The sequence below is a fragment of the Chanodichthys erythropterus genome, chromosome 19, assembly GCF_024489055.1.
Source record: "Chanodichthys erythropterus isolate Z2021 chromosome 19, ASM2448905v1, whole genome shotgun sequence".
In the NCBI taxonomy this organism is placed as follows: domain Eukaryota; kingdom Metazoa; phylum Chordata; class Actinopteri; order Cypriniformes; family Xenocyprididae; genus Chanodichthys; species Chanodichthys erythropterus.
This window is the reverse complement of record NC_090239.1, coordinates 31040656-31054025: the sequence shown is the minus strand read 5'-3', so window position 1 is coordinate 31054025 and position 13370 is coordinate 31040656. Positions and strand designations below refer to the sequence as shown.

The 13370-nt window shown below is 48.4% G+C and overlaps 10 non-coding genes across 10 annotated transcripts; all 10 read left to right on the top strand.

Moving 5' to 3' along the window:
• The first annotated feature begins 12 nt into the window (after window positions 1-12).
• On the top strand, window positions 13-93 carry trnal-uag (transfer RNA leucine (anticodon UAG)). The gene has a single exon. It is a non-coding gene; the product is annotated as a tRNA-Leu (tRNA).
• A 1004-nt stretch (window positions 94-1097) lies between these two features.
• trnal-aag (transfer RNA leucine (anticodon AAG)) lies at window positions 1098-1179 on the top strand. Its single transcript has one exon. It is a non-coding gene; the product is annotated as a tRNA-Leu (tRNA).
• Window positions 1180-2069: 890 nt separating this feature from the next.
• On the top strand, window positions 2070-2151 carry trnal-aag (transfer RNA leucine (anticodon AAG)). Its single transcript has one exon. It is a non-coding gene; the product is annotated as a tRNA-Leu (tRNA).
• A 197-nt stretch (window positions 2152-2348) lies between these two features.
• Window positions 2349-2430, top strand: trnal-uag (transfer RNA leucine (anticodon UAG)). The gene has a single exon. It is a non-coding gene; the product is annotated as a tRNA-Leu (tRNA).
• Window positions 2431-3402: 972 nt separating this feature from the next.
• On the top strand, window positions 3403-3485 carry trnal-uag (transfer RNA leucine (anticodon UAG)). The gene has a single exon. It is a non-coding gene; the product is annotated as a tRNA-Leu (tRNA).
• A 3659-nt stretch (window positions 3486-7144) lies between these two features.
• Window positions 7145-7226, top strand: trnal-aag (transfer RNA leucine (anticodon AAG)). Its single transcript has one exon. It is a non-coding gene; the product is annotated as a tRNA-Leu (tRNA).
• A 1182-nt stretch (window positions 7227-8408) lies between these two features.
• On the top strand, window positions 8409-8491 carry trnal-uag (transfer RNA leucine (anticodon UAG)). The gene has a single exon. It is a non-coding gene; the product is annotated as a tRNA-Leu (tRNA).
• Window positions 8492-10798: 2307 nt separating this feature from the next.
• trnal-aag (transfer RNA leucine (anticodon AAG)) lies at window positions 10799-10881 on the top strand. Its single transcript has one exon. It is a non-coding gene; the product is annotated as a tRNA-Leu (tRNA).
• A 482-nt stretch (window positions 10882-11363) lies between these two features.
• trnal-uag (transfer RNA leucine (anticodon UAG)) lies at window positions 11364-11446 on the top strand. The gene has a single exon. It is a non-coding gene; the product is annotated as a tRNA-Leu (tRNA).
• A 993-nt stretch (window positions 11447-12439) lies between these two features.
• Window positions 12440-12524, top strand: trnal-uag (transfer RNA leucine (anticodon UAG)). Its single transcript has one exon. It is a non-coding gene; the product is annotated as a tRNA-Leu (tRNA).
• The last annotated feature ends 846 nt before the right edge of the window (window positions 12525-13370 follow it).

The following is a 13370-nucleotide window of genomic DNA, read 5'->3' as shown; positions in this document are numbered from 1 at the left end:
GAGCCCCGACAGGGTAGCGTGGCCGAGGGGTCTAAGGCGCTGGATTTAGGCTCCAGTCTCTTCGGGGCGTGTGTTCGAATCCCACCGCTGCCAAGACAGCCTTTTAGAAGGCTCTTGTGGCTGCTATGCCTGAGCCAAAAAGACTGGAGAAGTGACACTGCATGCTCCCGTTCTCTTCCTTGGCCGCACTCGACGGGCTTCAGAGCCTCAGTGAAGGTCCACAGCCGAAGCTTGCCTCTATTGCTGTAAAACAAATGGGCAGAACGGGGCCCACGAAGAGAGCCCCGACAGGGTAGCGTGGCCGAGGGGTCTAACGCGCTGGATTTAGGCTCCAGTCTTTTCGGGGGCGTGGGTTCGAATCTGACTGCTGCCAGCTGTGCTTTTAAAGAGGGCCAGACAGCTTAAGCGTGCTCCGAAAAGGTGCAAAAGGTCTGGGCATAGAAGAAAAAGCTTACCATGGCAACAGCCAGGGCCTTCAGGGACACGCAAGTCGGGGCAGAGGATGCATCAATCTCTCCCACGACGGTTGTCTGATTACTAAGGTGGGGGTGACTCGTTCCTATCCCTGGGCTCCACCCTTCGTACACGTGGTTACCAATTAATCTAATTTCAATCGGATGTACACTTTGTGGCAAAGCAAGACATGGTTAGCTTACAATGAAATCAATAACATGTAGGCGGAAATGGCCCATGGAAGACATTCTTGCACGGTCTAAAAGCGTGGCCGAGCGGTCTAAGGCGCCGTGGACTCATTGAGAGTTTTTGGTGAACTGACGGCTACTTCATGATTTTGAGTTCGAACTGCGACCACAGCTGGCTGCCATTTTGCAGTAAGGCTCTGAAGGCTTTGCTAAGCCTGATTCAGGTGTGTTTGATTAGAGATGGAAACTGCAGCTTGCAAAAAGGGGGTGGAGCCTCCAGAAGTGTAACTGCATGCACCCCTGTCTCTTCCTTGGCCTTTCCACCTGTCGACGGGCTCCTTAAAGGCACAGTAAGAATTTCAACAGCCGATGCTTACTCTGTGGCGAAGCGAGACATGATAAAAATGAAATCAAAAAATGTAGGCGGAAAATGGCCCATGGAAGGCATTTTTGCATGGTAGCGTGGCCGAGCGGTCTAAGGCGCTGGATTAAGGCTCCAGTCTCTTCGGGGCGTGGGTTTCGAATCCCACCGCTGCCAAGACAGCCTTTTAGAAGGCTCTTGTGGCTGCTATGCCTGAGCAAAAAAGACTGGAGAAGTTACACTGCATGCTCCCGTTCTCTTCCTTGGCCGCACTCGACGGGCTTCAGAGCCTCAGTGAAGGTCCACAGCCGGAAGCTTGCTCTATTGCTGTAAAACAAATGGGCAGAACGGGGCCCTCAAAGAGAGCCCCCAAAGGGTAGCGAGGCCGAGGGGTCTAAGGGCGCTGGATTTAGGCTCCAGTCTCTTCGGGGGCCGTGGGTTCGAATCCCACCGCTGCCTAGACAGCCTTTTAGAAGGCTCTTGTGGCTGCTCATGCCTGAGCAAAAAGACTGGAGAAGTGACACTGCATACTCCCGTTCTCTTCCTTTGCCGCACTCGACGGGCTTCAGAGCCTCAGTGAAGGTCCACAGCCGAAGCTTGCTCTATTGCTGTAAAACAAATGGGCAGAACGGGCGCACGAAGAGAGCCCCCGACAGGGTAGTGTGGCCGAGGGGGTCTAAGGCGCTGGATTTAGGCTCCAGTCTTTTCGGGGGGCGTGGGTTCGAATCTGACTGCTGCCAGCTGTGCTTTAAAGAGGGCCAGACAGCTTAAAGCGTGCTCCGAAAAGGTGCAAAAGTTCTGGGAATAGAAGAAAACGCTTTCCTTGGCAACAGCCAGGGCCTTCAGGGACACGCAAGTCGGGCAGGATGCATCAATCTCCTCCCACGACGGTTGTCTGATTACTAAGGTGGGGTGACTCGTTCCTACCCCTGGGCTCCGCCCTTCGTCACGTGGGTTACCAATTAATCTAATTTCAACGCGGATGTACTTGTGGCAAAGCAAGACATGGTAAAAATGAAATCAATAAATGTAGGGCGGAAAATGGCCCATGGAAGACATTCTTGCACGGTAGCGTGGCCGAGCGGTCTAAGGTGCTGGATTAAGGCTCCAGTCTCTTCGGGGGCGTGGGTTCGAATCCCACCGCTGCCAAGACAGCCTTTTAGAAGGCTCTTTTGGCTGCTAAGCCTGAGCAAAAAAGACTGGAGAAGTGACACTGCATGCTCCCGTTCTCTTCCTTGGCCGCACTCGACGGGCTTCAGAGCCTCAGTGAAGGTCCACAGCCGACGCTTTCTCTGTTGATGTAAAACAAATGGGCAGAACGGGGCCCACGAAGAGAACCCCAGCAGGGTAGCGTGGCCGAGGGGTCTAAGGCGCTGGATTTAGGCTCCAGTCTCTTCGGGGGCGTGGGTTCGAATCCCACCGCTGCCAAGACAGCCTTTTAGAAGGCTCTTGTGGCTGCTATGCCTGAGCAAAAAAGACTGGAGAAGTTACACTGCATGCTCCCGTTCTCTTCCTTGGCCGCACTCGACGGGCTTCAGAGCCTCAGTGAAGGTCCACAGCCGAAGCTTGCTCTATTGCTGTAAAACAAATGGGCAGAACGGGGCCCTCAAAGAGAGCCCCGACAGGGTAGCGTGGCCGAGGGGTCTAAGGCGCTGGATTTAGGCTCCAGTCTTTTGGGGGCGTGGGTTCGAATCTGACTGCTGCCAGCTGTGCCTTTAAAGAGGGCCAGATAGCTTAAGCGTGCTCCGAAAAGGTGCAAAAGTTCTGGGAATAGAAGAAAACGCTTTCCTTGGCAACAGCCAGGGCCTTCAGGGACACGCAAGTCGGGCAGGATGCATCAATCTCTCCCACGACGGTTGTCTCATTGCTAAGGCGGGGTGACTCGTTTCTATCCCTGGGCCCCACCCTTCGTACAGTGGTTACCAAGTAATCGTGCTTTAATCGTTTACACTTTGAGTCAATGCCCGCATTGTTAGCTTACAATCATAGTAATAACACTTTAAAAACGAATTTGAATGTAATAATAATGTACAGTCTAAAATAATGGAAGCAGCTAACTTGACTCATTGATAGTTTTTGGTGAAATGACAACTACCTCGTGATTTTGAGTTGAACTGCGACACAGCTGGCTGCCATTTTGCAGTAAGGCCTGAAGGCTTTGCTTAGCTGATTCAGGTGTGTTTGATTAGAGATGGAAACTGCAGCTTGCAGGGAGGGGGTGGAGCCTCCAGGAGTGTAACTGCGCACCCCTGTATTTAGGAGGCCTTTCCACCTGTCGAGGAGCTCCTTAAAGGCACGTAAGAATTTCAACGGATGTACTTGTGGCGAAGCGAGACACTTGATAAAAATGAAATCAAAAAATGTAGGCGGAAAAATGGCCCATGGAAGGCATTTTAGCATGGTAGCGTGGCCGAGCGGTCTAAGGCGCTGGATTTAGGCTCCAGTCTCTTCGGGGGCGTGGGTTCCGAATCCCACCGCTGCCAAGACAGCCTTTTAGAAGGCTCTTGTGGCTGCTATGCCTGAACAAAAAAGACTGGAGAAGTGACACTGCATGCTCCCGTTCTCTTCCTTGGCCACACTCGACGGGCTTCAGAGCCTCAGTGAAGGTCCACAGCCGAAGCTTGCTCTATTGCTGTAAAACAAATGGGCAGAACAGGGCCCACGAAGAGAGCCCCCAACAGGGTAGCGTGGCCGAGGGGTCTAAGGTAGAGCCCGAAGCCATTTCTTTTGAGAATAATGGCTGGCTGATGAAGTTATTGGCTGGCTAGCCGGCTCAGCCAAAACTTCTAAATGGCTGCTGCAGCCGCCAGAAACGTTTCATAGCTGCAAATGGCTGAAGCTGCCACTCCATGTCTACAGATGTCATACTGATTATCTTTCCACTAATGCATGGCTTACACTATATTCTATGGAAGCCCGTTTCCGCCACTAAAAAAAAAAAAAAAGATTAATTGCCGACTTTTTATCTCAGAATTACGAGTTATAAAGTCAGAATTCTGAGATATAAAGTCGCAATTGCGTGATAAAAAGTCAGAATTCTGAGATATAAAGTCGCAATTGCGAGTTATAAAGTCAGAATTCTGAGATATAAAGTCGCAATTGCGAGTTATAAAGTCAGAATTCTGAGATAAAAAGTCGCAATTGCGTGATATAAAGTCAGAATTCTGAGATATAAAGTCGCAATTGCGTGATAAAAAGTCAGAATTCTGAGATATAAAGAGTTATAAAGTCGCAATTGCGTGTTATAAAGTCAGAATTCTGAGATATAAAGTCGCAATTGCGAGTTATAAAGTCAGAATTCTGAGATATAAAATCGCAATTGCGTGATATAAAGTCAGAATTCTGAGATATAAAGTCGTGCACTGGCGAGTTATAAAGTCAGAATTCTGAGATATAAAGTCGCAATTGCGTGATATAAAGTCAGAATTTCTGACTTTTTCTCACTACTGTTAAACGTTATTTCTCACAGTTCTTACTTTGCTTGCGTTTCCTTTCATTGCGACTGACCATCAGGATTACTGCTTTGTTATTATTATACATTAAATAGACCATCAGGATTACTGCTTTGTTATTATTATTATACATTAAATAGACCATCAGGATTGCTGCTTTGTTATTTTTATACATAAAATAGAGGACATCATAAATGATTATTTTTAGCGCCGATTTACCAATAAAGAAATATTGATTTTACTGGAGGAGACACATAAAGATTAGTCTCCGGACATATGCATTATGCAGGAATATATGCATATATAATGTTTCCACGGTAACCTTGTACACAGCGTTTCAAGGAGAAAAAACAGCTTTTACTGCCATCTAGTGGGCTTAATACTAAAACAACCAATACCTATCATGTTTCATTAACTTTGCAACTCAAGGGTAGAATCATGCAATTCTGCAAATTACAGTCGAGGTATTTGGACAATAAAAGTTGTTTTTAACAGAATGGATACACTAATGAATTTTGCACGATAATAACAATATCATAATAATCATAAGAAGAAGAAGAATCAGCTGTGGCGGAGGCGCAATAAATCAGACAAAGATGAAGTGGCACATTTTAATACATCCAACAGCTTCAGACTTCACGGCAGCACGGCTATCGTTGATGCACTGTTATAGACAGAGATACTGACCATCAGTTAATTGCGATGAAAAAAGTCAGAATTCTGACTTTTTATCACGCAATTGCGACTTTATATCTCAGAATTCTGACTTTATATATCACGCAATTGCGACTTTTATATCTCAGAATTCTGACTTTATAACTCGTAATTGCGACTTTATATCTCAGAATTCTGACTTTTTATCTACGCAATTGCGACTTTATATCTCAGAATTCTGACTTTTTATCACGCAATTGCGACTTTATATCTCAGAATTCTGACTTTTTGTCACGCAATTGCGAACTTTTATATCTCAGAATTGGCTGACTTTATAACTCGCAATTGCGCACTTTATATCTCAGAATTCTGACTTTATATCATGCAATTGCGACTTTATATCTCAGAATTCTGACTTTATAACTACTTAATTCTGAGATAAAAAAGTCGCAATTAATCTTTTTTTTTTTTTTAGTGGCGGAAACGGGCTTCCATAATATTCCTACAAAATGCAATACAATGTAATAAAGAAAACAATAGATTTTACTTTCACAACGTATGGTTGCTGATAAAAAGGAAACTACCATATTTGGATCCAACAGGATTGTACAGAAGAGAGATTCCTAACGGTGCATGCGATGAGAGGGTGGCGGCAGAGATCGCGGAGAAGTATGTTGATTAAGAACGCAAACTTTTGTTGAATTTATGAGAAATATACAGACGCAAACAGACGAAGTGTAGTAAAATAAAGACCTAAATGTGTATTTCGGACTTTTTTCACCACAAGTCTGAAAGAAGACATGTTATTGAAGACAAATTTATTAAAAAATCTAAAACTTGGACCAGGAAAAAAAAAAAACGATGTTTTTTTTGCCTGCCGTGTCTCGCCTTAATATAAACACACACCGTTATCAGTGTTATTTTTGGACAAAGTTTTGCACATTTCACTTCAATGTGTACAGTGTACAATGACGCATGCGTCGTTGAATTAGCAATGTGGAAACGTTGGTTTGTTACTGCTGCTATATCATGTTCAGTGCTATAAATCTCTCCGTTCCAGAATATTTGGTTCATAACATCTTTGATTCAGGTGTTTGTGCAACCGTGCCCTGAAAGATTTAACAAAAGTCTGGGTGAGGCCTAAGTTTAAAAAAAAAAAAAAAGTAAGTAGGAATTAGGAAAGTATGTGAGAAGATCAAAATAACCTTGCTTGCCTTCTTTCCGCTTTTTTTCACATCAGTGCGAGAAAAAAAAAATGCATCGAGCGCTTCTTCGAGCCATTTTAATCGGTACGAGCACAAGACTGTGCTGTTATGAAACCAGTGGGAAAATAGATCTCGTGTATTGTTTATATATTTTGTGTGTGTGTGTGTCTCTATGTGATAGAATTATTATTTGATGCAAATAATTTTAGCCGGCTCAGCCAAACTTTATCAGATGGTGGCTCAATTTGGCTTAGGAAATTATTGGCTGGCGGCGGCTGAAATTCTAAATGGCGCAAATGGCGGGCGCCTGGCGGCTGACTTCGGGGTCTACTTCGTACAGTGGTTACCAAGTAATCGTGCTTTAATCGTTTACACTTTGAGTCAATGCCCGCATTGTTGAAACTTACAATCACTGCGTAATAACACTTTAAAAACGAATTTGAATGTAATAATAATGTACAGTCTAAAATAATGGAAGCAGCTAACTTGACTCATTGATAGTTTTTGGTGGAAATGACAACTACCTCGTGATTTTGAGTTGAACTGCGACACAGCTGGCTGCCATTTTGCAGTAAGGCCCTGAAGGCTTTTCGCTTAGCTGATTCAGGTGTGTTTGATTAGAGATGGAAACTGCAGCTTGCAGGGAGGGGGTGGAGCCTCCAGGAGTGTAACTGCGCACCCCTGTATTTAGGAGGCCTTTCCACCTGTCGAGGAGCTCCTTAAAGGCACGTAAGAATTTCAACGGATGTACTTGTGGCGAAGCGAGGACACTTGATAAAAATAGAAATCAAAAAATGTAGGCGAAATGGCCCATGGAAGGCATTTTAGCATGGTAGCGTGGCCGAGCGGTCTAAGGCGCTGGATTAAGGCTCCAGTCTCTTCGGGGGCGTGGGTTCGAATCCCACCGCTGCCAAGACAGCCCTTTTAGAAGGCTCTTTTGACTGCTAAGCCTGGAGCAAAAAAGACTGGAGAAGTGGACACTGCATGCTCCCGTTCTCTTCCTTGGCCGCACTCGACGTGCTTCAGAGCCTCAGTGAAGGTCCACAGCCGAAGCTTTGCTCTATTGCTGTAAAACAAATGGGCAGGCAGGGCCCACGAAGAGAACCTCAGCAGGGTAGCGTGGCCGAGGGGTCTAAGGCGGCTGGATTTGGGCTCCAGTCTCTTCGGGGGCGTGGGTTCGAATCCCACCGCTGCGCCAAGACAAGCCTTTAGAAGGCTCTTGTGGCTGCTATGCCTGAGCAAAAGACTGGGCTGAAGTTACACTGCATGCTCCCGTTCTGCTTCCTTCGCCGCACTCGACGGCGACTTCAGAGCCTCAGTGAAGGTCCACAGCCGAAGCTTTGTCTATTGCTGTAAAACAAATGGGCAGAGCAGGGCCCTCAAAGAGAGCCCCGACAGGGGTGGCATGGCCGAGGGGTCTAAGGCGCTGGATTTAGGCTCCAGTCTCTTCGGGGGCGTGGGTTCAGAATCCCACCGCTGCCAAGACAGCCTTTTAGAAGGCCTGTGGCTGCTATGCCTGAGCCAAAAGACTGGAGAAGTGACACTGCATGCTCCCGTTCTCTTCCTTGGCCGCACTCGACGGGCTTCAGAGCTCCTAGTGAAGGTCCACAGCCGAAGCTTGCTCTATTGCTGTAAAACAAATGGGCAGAACGTGGGCCCACGAAGAGAGCCCCCGACAGGGTAGCGTGGCCGAGGGGTCTAAGGCGCTGATTTAGGCTCCAGTCTTTTCGGGGTGTGGGTTCGAATCTGACTGCTGCCAGCTGTGCTTTTAAAGAGAGCCAGACAACTTAAGCCCAGCACCTCGAAAACGTGCAAAAGTTCTGGGAATAGAAGAAAACGCTTTCCTTGGCAACAGCCAGGGCCTTCAAGGACACGCGTGCAGAAGTCGAGCAGGATGCATCAATCTCTCCCACGACGGTTGTCTGATTACTAAGGCGGGGTGACTCGTTCCCTACCCCTGGGCTCCGCCCTTCGATAAATAGGTTACCAATTAATCTAATTTCAACGGATGTACTTGTGGCAAAGCAAGACATGCGGTAAAAATGAAATCAGCAAAATGTAGGCGGAAAATAGCCCATGGAAGACATTCTTGCACGGTAGCGTGGCCGAGCGGTCCTAAGGTGCTGGATTTAGGCTCCAGTCTCTTCGGGGGCGTGGGTTCGAATCCCACCGCTGCCAAGACAGCCTTTTAGAAGGCTCTTTTGGCTGCTAAGCCTGAGACAAAAAAAGACTGGAGAAGTGACACTGCATGCTCCCGTTCTCTTCCTTGGCCGCACTCGGACGCGGGTGGCTTCAGAGCCTCAGTGAAGGTCCACAGCCGGGACGCTTTCTCTATGCTGATGTAAAACAAATGGGGCAGAACGGGGCCCACGAAGAGAACCCCGACAGGGCAAGGCGTGGCCGAGGGGTCCTAGAGGCGCTGGATTTAGGCTCCAGTCTCTTCGGGGCGTGGGTTCGAATCCCACCGCTGCCAAGACAGCCTTTTAGAAGGCTCTTGTGGCTGCTATGCCCTGAGCAAAAAAGACTGGAGAAGTTACACTGCATGCTCCCGTTCTCTTCCTTGGCCGCACTCGACGGGCTTCAGAGGGCTCTCAGTGAAGGTCCACAGCCGAAGCTTGCTCTATTGCTGTAAAACAAATGGGCATGAACGGGGCCCTCAAAGAGAGCCCCGACAGGGGTAGCGTGTTAGCCGAGGGGTCTAAGGCGGCTGGATTGGGGCTCCAGTCTCTTCGGGGGGCGTGGGTTCGAATCTGACTGCTGCCAGCTGTGCTTTTAAAGAGGGCCAGACAGCTTAAGCGCGCTCCCGAAAAGAGTGCAAAAGTTCTTGGGGAATAGAAGAAAACGCACTTTCCTTGGCAACAGCCAGGGCCTTCAGGGACACGCAAGTCCAGAGAACAGGATGCATCAATCTCTCCCACGACGGTTGTCTGATTACTAAGGTGGGGTGACTCGTTCCTACCCCTGGGCTCCGCCCTTCAGGTACAGTGGGTTACCAATTAATCGTAATTTCAACGGATGTACACTTTGTGGCAAAGCAAGGCATGGTTAGCTTACAATCATAGTAATAACACTTTAAAAATGAATTTGAATCAATAATAATGTGGGCGGTCTAAAATGGCCCATGGAAGACATTCTTGCACGGTAGCGTGGCCGAGCGGTCTAAGGCGCTGGATTAAGGCTCCAGTCTACTTCGGGGGGCGGTGGGTTCGAACTGCGACCACAGCTGGCTGCCATTTTGCAGACAGGCCTTTTAGAAGGCTCTTGCTTGGCTGCTTCAAGCCTGTTGATTAGCAATGGAAACTGCAGACTGGAGGAGCCTCCAGGAGTGACACTGCATGCTCCCCGTTCTCTTAGGAGGCCTTGGCCGCACGTCGACGGGTCTTCAGAAGCCTCAGTAAGAAGGTCCACAGCCGACGCTTTCTCTGTTGATGATAAAAATGAAATCAAAAATGTAGGCAGAACGAGGCCCACGAAGAAGAGAACCCCAGCAGGGTAAGCGTGGCCGAGGGGTCTGAGGCGCTGGATTTAGGCTCCAGTCTCTTCGGGGGGCGTGGGTCTGCCGAATCCCACCGCTGCCAAGACAGCCTTTTAGAAGGCTCTTGTGGCTGCTATGCCTGAGCAAAAAAAGACTGGAGAAGTTACACTGCATGCTCCCGTTCTCTTCCTTGGCCGCACTCGACGGGCTTCAGAGCCCACCTCAGTGAAGGCGGTCCACAGCCGAAGCTTGCTCTATTGCTGTAAAACAAATGGGCAGAACGGGGCCCTCAAAGAGAGCCCCGACAGGGTAGCGTGGCCGAGGGGTCTAAGGCGCTGGATTTAGGCTCCAGTCTCTTCGGGGGCCGTGGGTTCAGAATCCACCCCGCTGCCAAGACAGCCTTTAGAGAAGGCTCTTATGGCTGCTATGCCTGAGCCAAACCAAAGACTGGAGAAGTGACACTGCATGCCTCCCGTTCTCTTCCTTTGCCGCCGCACTCGGCGGGCTTCAGAGCCTCAGTGAAGGTCCACAGCCGAAGCTTGCTCTATTGCTGTAAAACAAATGGGCAGAACGGGGCCCACGAAGAGAGCCCCCGACAGGGTAGCGTGGCCGAGGGGTCTAAGGCGCTGGATTTAGGCTCCAGTCTTTTCGGGGCGTCGGGTTCGAAGATCCGACTGCTGCCAGCTGTGCTTTTAAAGAGGGCCAGACAGCTTAAGCGTGCTCCGAAAAGGTGCAAAAGTTCTGGGAATAGAAGAAAACGCTTTCATACAGCAACTTAGCCAGGGCCTTCAGGGACACGCAAGTCGGGCAGGATGCATCAATCTCTCCCCCGACGGTTGTCTGATTACTGGGTGGGGTGACTCGTTCCTACCCCTGGGCTCCGCCCCTTCATACGTGGAGTTGCCAATTAATCTAATTTCAACGGATGTACTTGTGGCAAAGCAAGTACATGGTAAAAATGAAATCAATAAATGTAGGCGGAAAATGGCCCATGGAAGACATTCTTGCACGGTAGCGTGGCCGAGCGGTCTACAGGTGCTGGATTAAGGCTCCAGTCTCTTCGGGGGCGTGGGTTCGAATCCCACCGCTGCCAAGACAGCCCTTTAGAAGGCTCTTTTTTTGGCTGCTAAGCCTGAGCAAAAAAGACTGGAGAAGTGACACTGCATGCTCCCGTTCTCTTCCTTGGCCGCACTCGACGGAGCTTCCAGAGCCTCAGTGAAGGTCCTGCAACCGGCGCTTTCTCTGTTGATGTAAAACAAATGGACGAGAACGGGGCCCACAGAAAGAGAACCCCAGCAGGGTAGCGTGGCCGAGGGGTCTAAGGCGCTGGATTTAGACTTTCAATCTCTTGGGCGTGAGTTCCAGATCCCGCTCCCTTAAGACAGCCTTTTAGAAGGCTCTTGTGGCTGCTATGCCTGAGCAAAAAAGACTGGAGAAGTTACACTGCATGCTCCCGTTCTCTTCTGTGGCACTCAGCGGGCTTCAGAGCCTCAGTGAAGGTCCCACAGCCCGAAGCTTACTCTATTGCTATCATCAAATGGGCAGAACGGGGCCCTCAAAGAGAGCCCCGACAGGAGTAGCGTAGCCGAGGGGTCTAAGGCGCTGGATTTAGGCTCCAGTCTCTTTCGGGGGCGTGGGTTCGAATCCCACCGCTGCCAAGACAGCCTTTTAGAGAGCTCTTGTGGCTGCTATGCCTGAGCAAAAAAGACTGGAGAAGTTACACTGCATGCTCCCGTTCTCTTCCTTGGCCGCACTCGGCCAGGGCTTCAGAGCCTCAGTGAAAGGTCCACAGCCGAAGCTTGCTCTATTGCTGTAAAACAAATGGGCAAGGCAGGGCCCTCAAAGAGAGCTTCCCGACAGGGTAAAATGGCCGAAGGGTACAAGGCGCTGGATTTAGGCTCCAGTCTTTTCGGGGGCGTGGGTTAGAATCTGACTGCTGCCAGCTGTGCCTTTAAAGAGGGCCCGAATAGCTTAAGCGTGCACTCCGAAAAGGTGCAAAAGTTCTGGGAATAGAAGAAAACGCTTTCCTTGGCAACAGCCAGGGCCTTCAGAAGGACACGCAAGTCGAGGCAGGATGCCTCAATCTCTCCCACGGCCCAGTTTGTCTCATTGCTAAGGCGGGGTGACTCGTTTTTATCCCTGGGCCCCACCCTTCGTACAGTGGTTACCAAGTAATCGTGCTTTAATCGTTTACACTTTGAGTCAATGCCCGCATTGTTAGCTTACAATCATAGTAATAACACTTTAAAAAGCAATTTAGAATGTAATAATAATGTACAGTCTAAAATAATGGAAGCAGCTAACTTGACTCATGGTGATAGTTTTTGGTGAAATGACAACTACCTCGTGATTTTGAGTTGAACTGCGACACAGCTGGCTGCCATTTTGGCAGTAAGGGCTGAAACTTTGCCTTAGCTGATTCAGGTGTTGTGTTTGATTAGAGATGGAAACTGCAGCTTGCAGGGAGGGGTGGAGCCTCCAGGAGTGTAACTGCGCACCCCTGGTATTTAGAAGGCACTTTCCACCTGTCGAGGAGCTCCTTAAAGGCACGTAAGAATTTCAACGGATGTACTTGTGTGAAGCGAGACATGATAAAAATCAAATCAAAAAATGTAGGCGGAAAATGGCCCATGGAAGGCGTTTCTTAGCATGGTAGCGTGGCCGAGGCGGTCTAAGGCGCTGGATTTAGGCTCCAGTCTCTCTTCGGGGGCGTGGGTTGGAATCCCACCGCTGCCAAGACAGCCTTTTAGAAGGCTCTTCATGGCTGCTATGCCTGGAACAAAAAAGACTCGGAGAAGTGACACTGCATATCCCGTTCTCTTCATTGGCCACACTCGCGGCGGGCTTCAGAGCCTCAGTGAAGGTCCACAGCCGAAGCTTGCCTCTATTGCTGTAAAACAAATGGGCAGAACAGGGCCCACGAAGAGAGCCCCAACAGGGGTAGCGTGGCCGAGGGGTCTAAGGTAGAGCCCGAAGCCATTTCTTTTGAGAATAATGGCTGGCTGATGAAGTTATTGGCTGGCTAATCGGCTCAGCCAAAACCTAAAATGGCTGCTGCAGCCGCCAAACGTTTCATAGCTGCAAATGGCTGAAGCTGCCACTCCATGTCTACAGATGTCATGCTGATTATCTTTCCACTAAAGCATGGCTTACACTATATTACGCTATGGAAGCCCGTTTCCGCCACTAAAAAAAAAAAAAAAAAAGATTAATTTAGACTTTTTATCTCAGAATTGCGAAAGTTATAAAATTAAGAATTCTGTGAGATAAAGTCTCTGGTGCGTGATAAAAAGTCAGAATTCTGAGATATAAAATCGCAATTGCGAGTTATAAGAGTCAGAATTCTGAGATATAAAGTCGCAATTGCGAGTTATAAAGTCAGAATTCTGAGATAAAAAAATCGCAATTGCGTGATATAAAGTCAGAATTCTGAGATATAAAGTGGCAATTGCTTGATTAAAAGTCAGAATTCTGAGATGAAAGTCGCAATTGCGAGTTATAAAGTCAGAATTCTGAGACTCAAAATCGCAAATTCGTGAAAAGTTATAAAGTCAGAATTGGAGATATAAAATAGCAATTGCG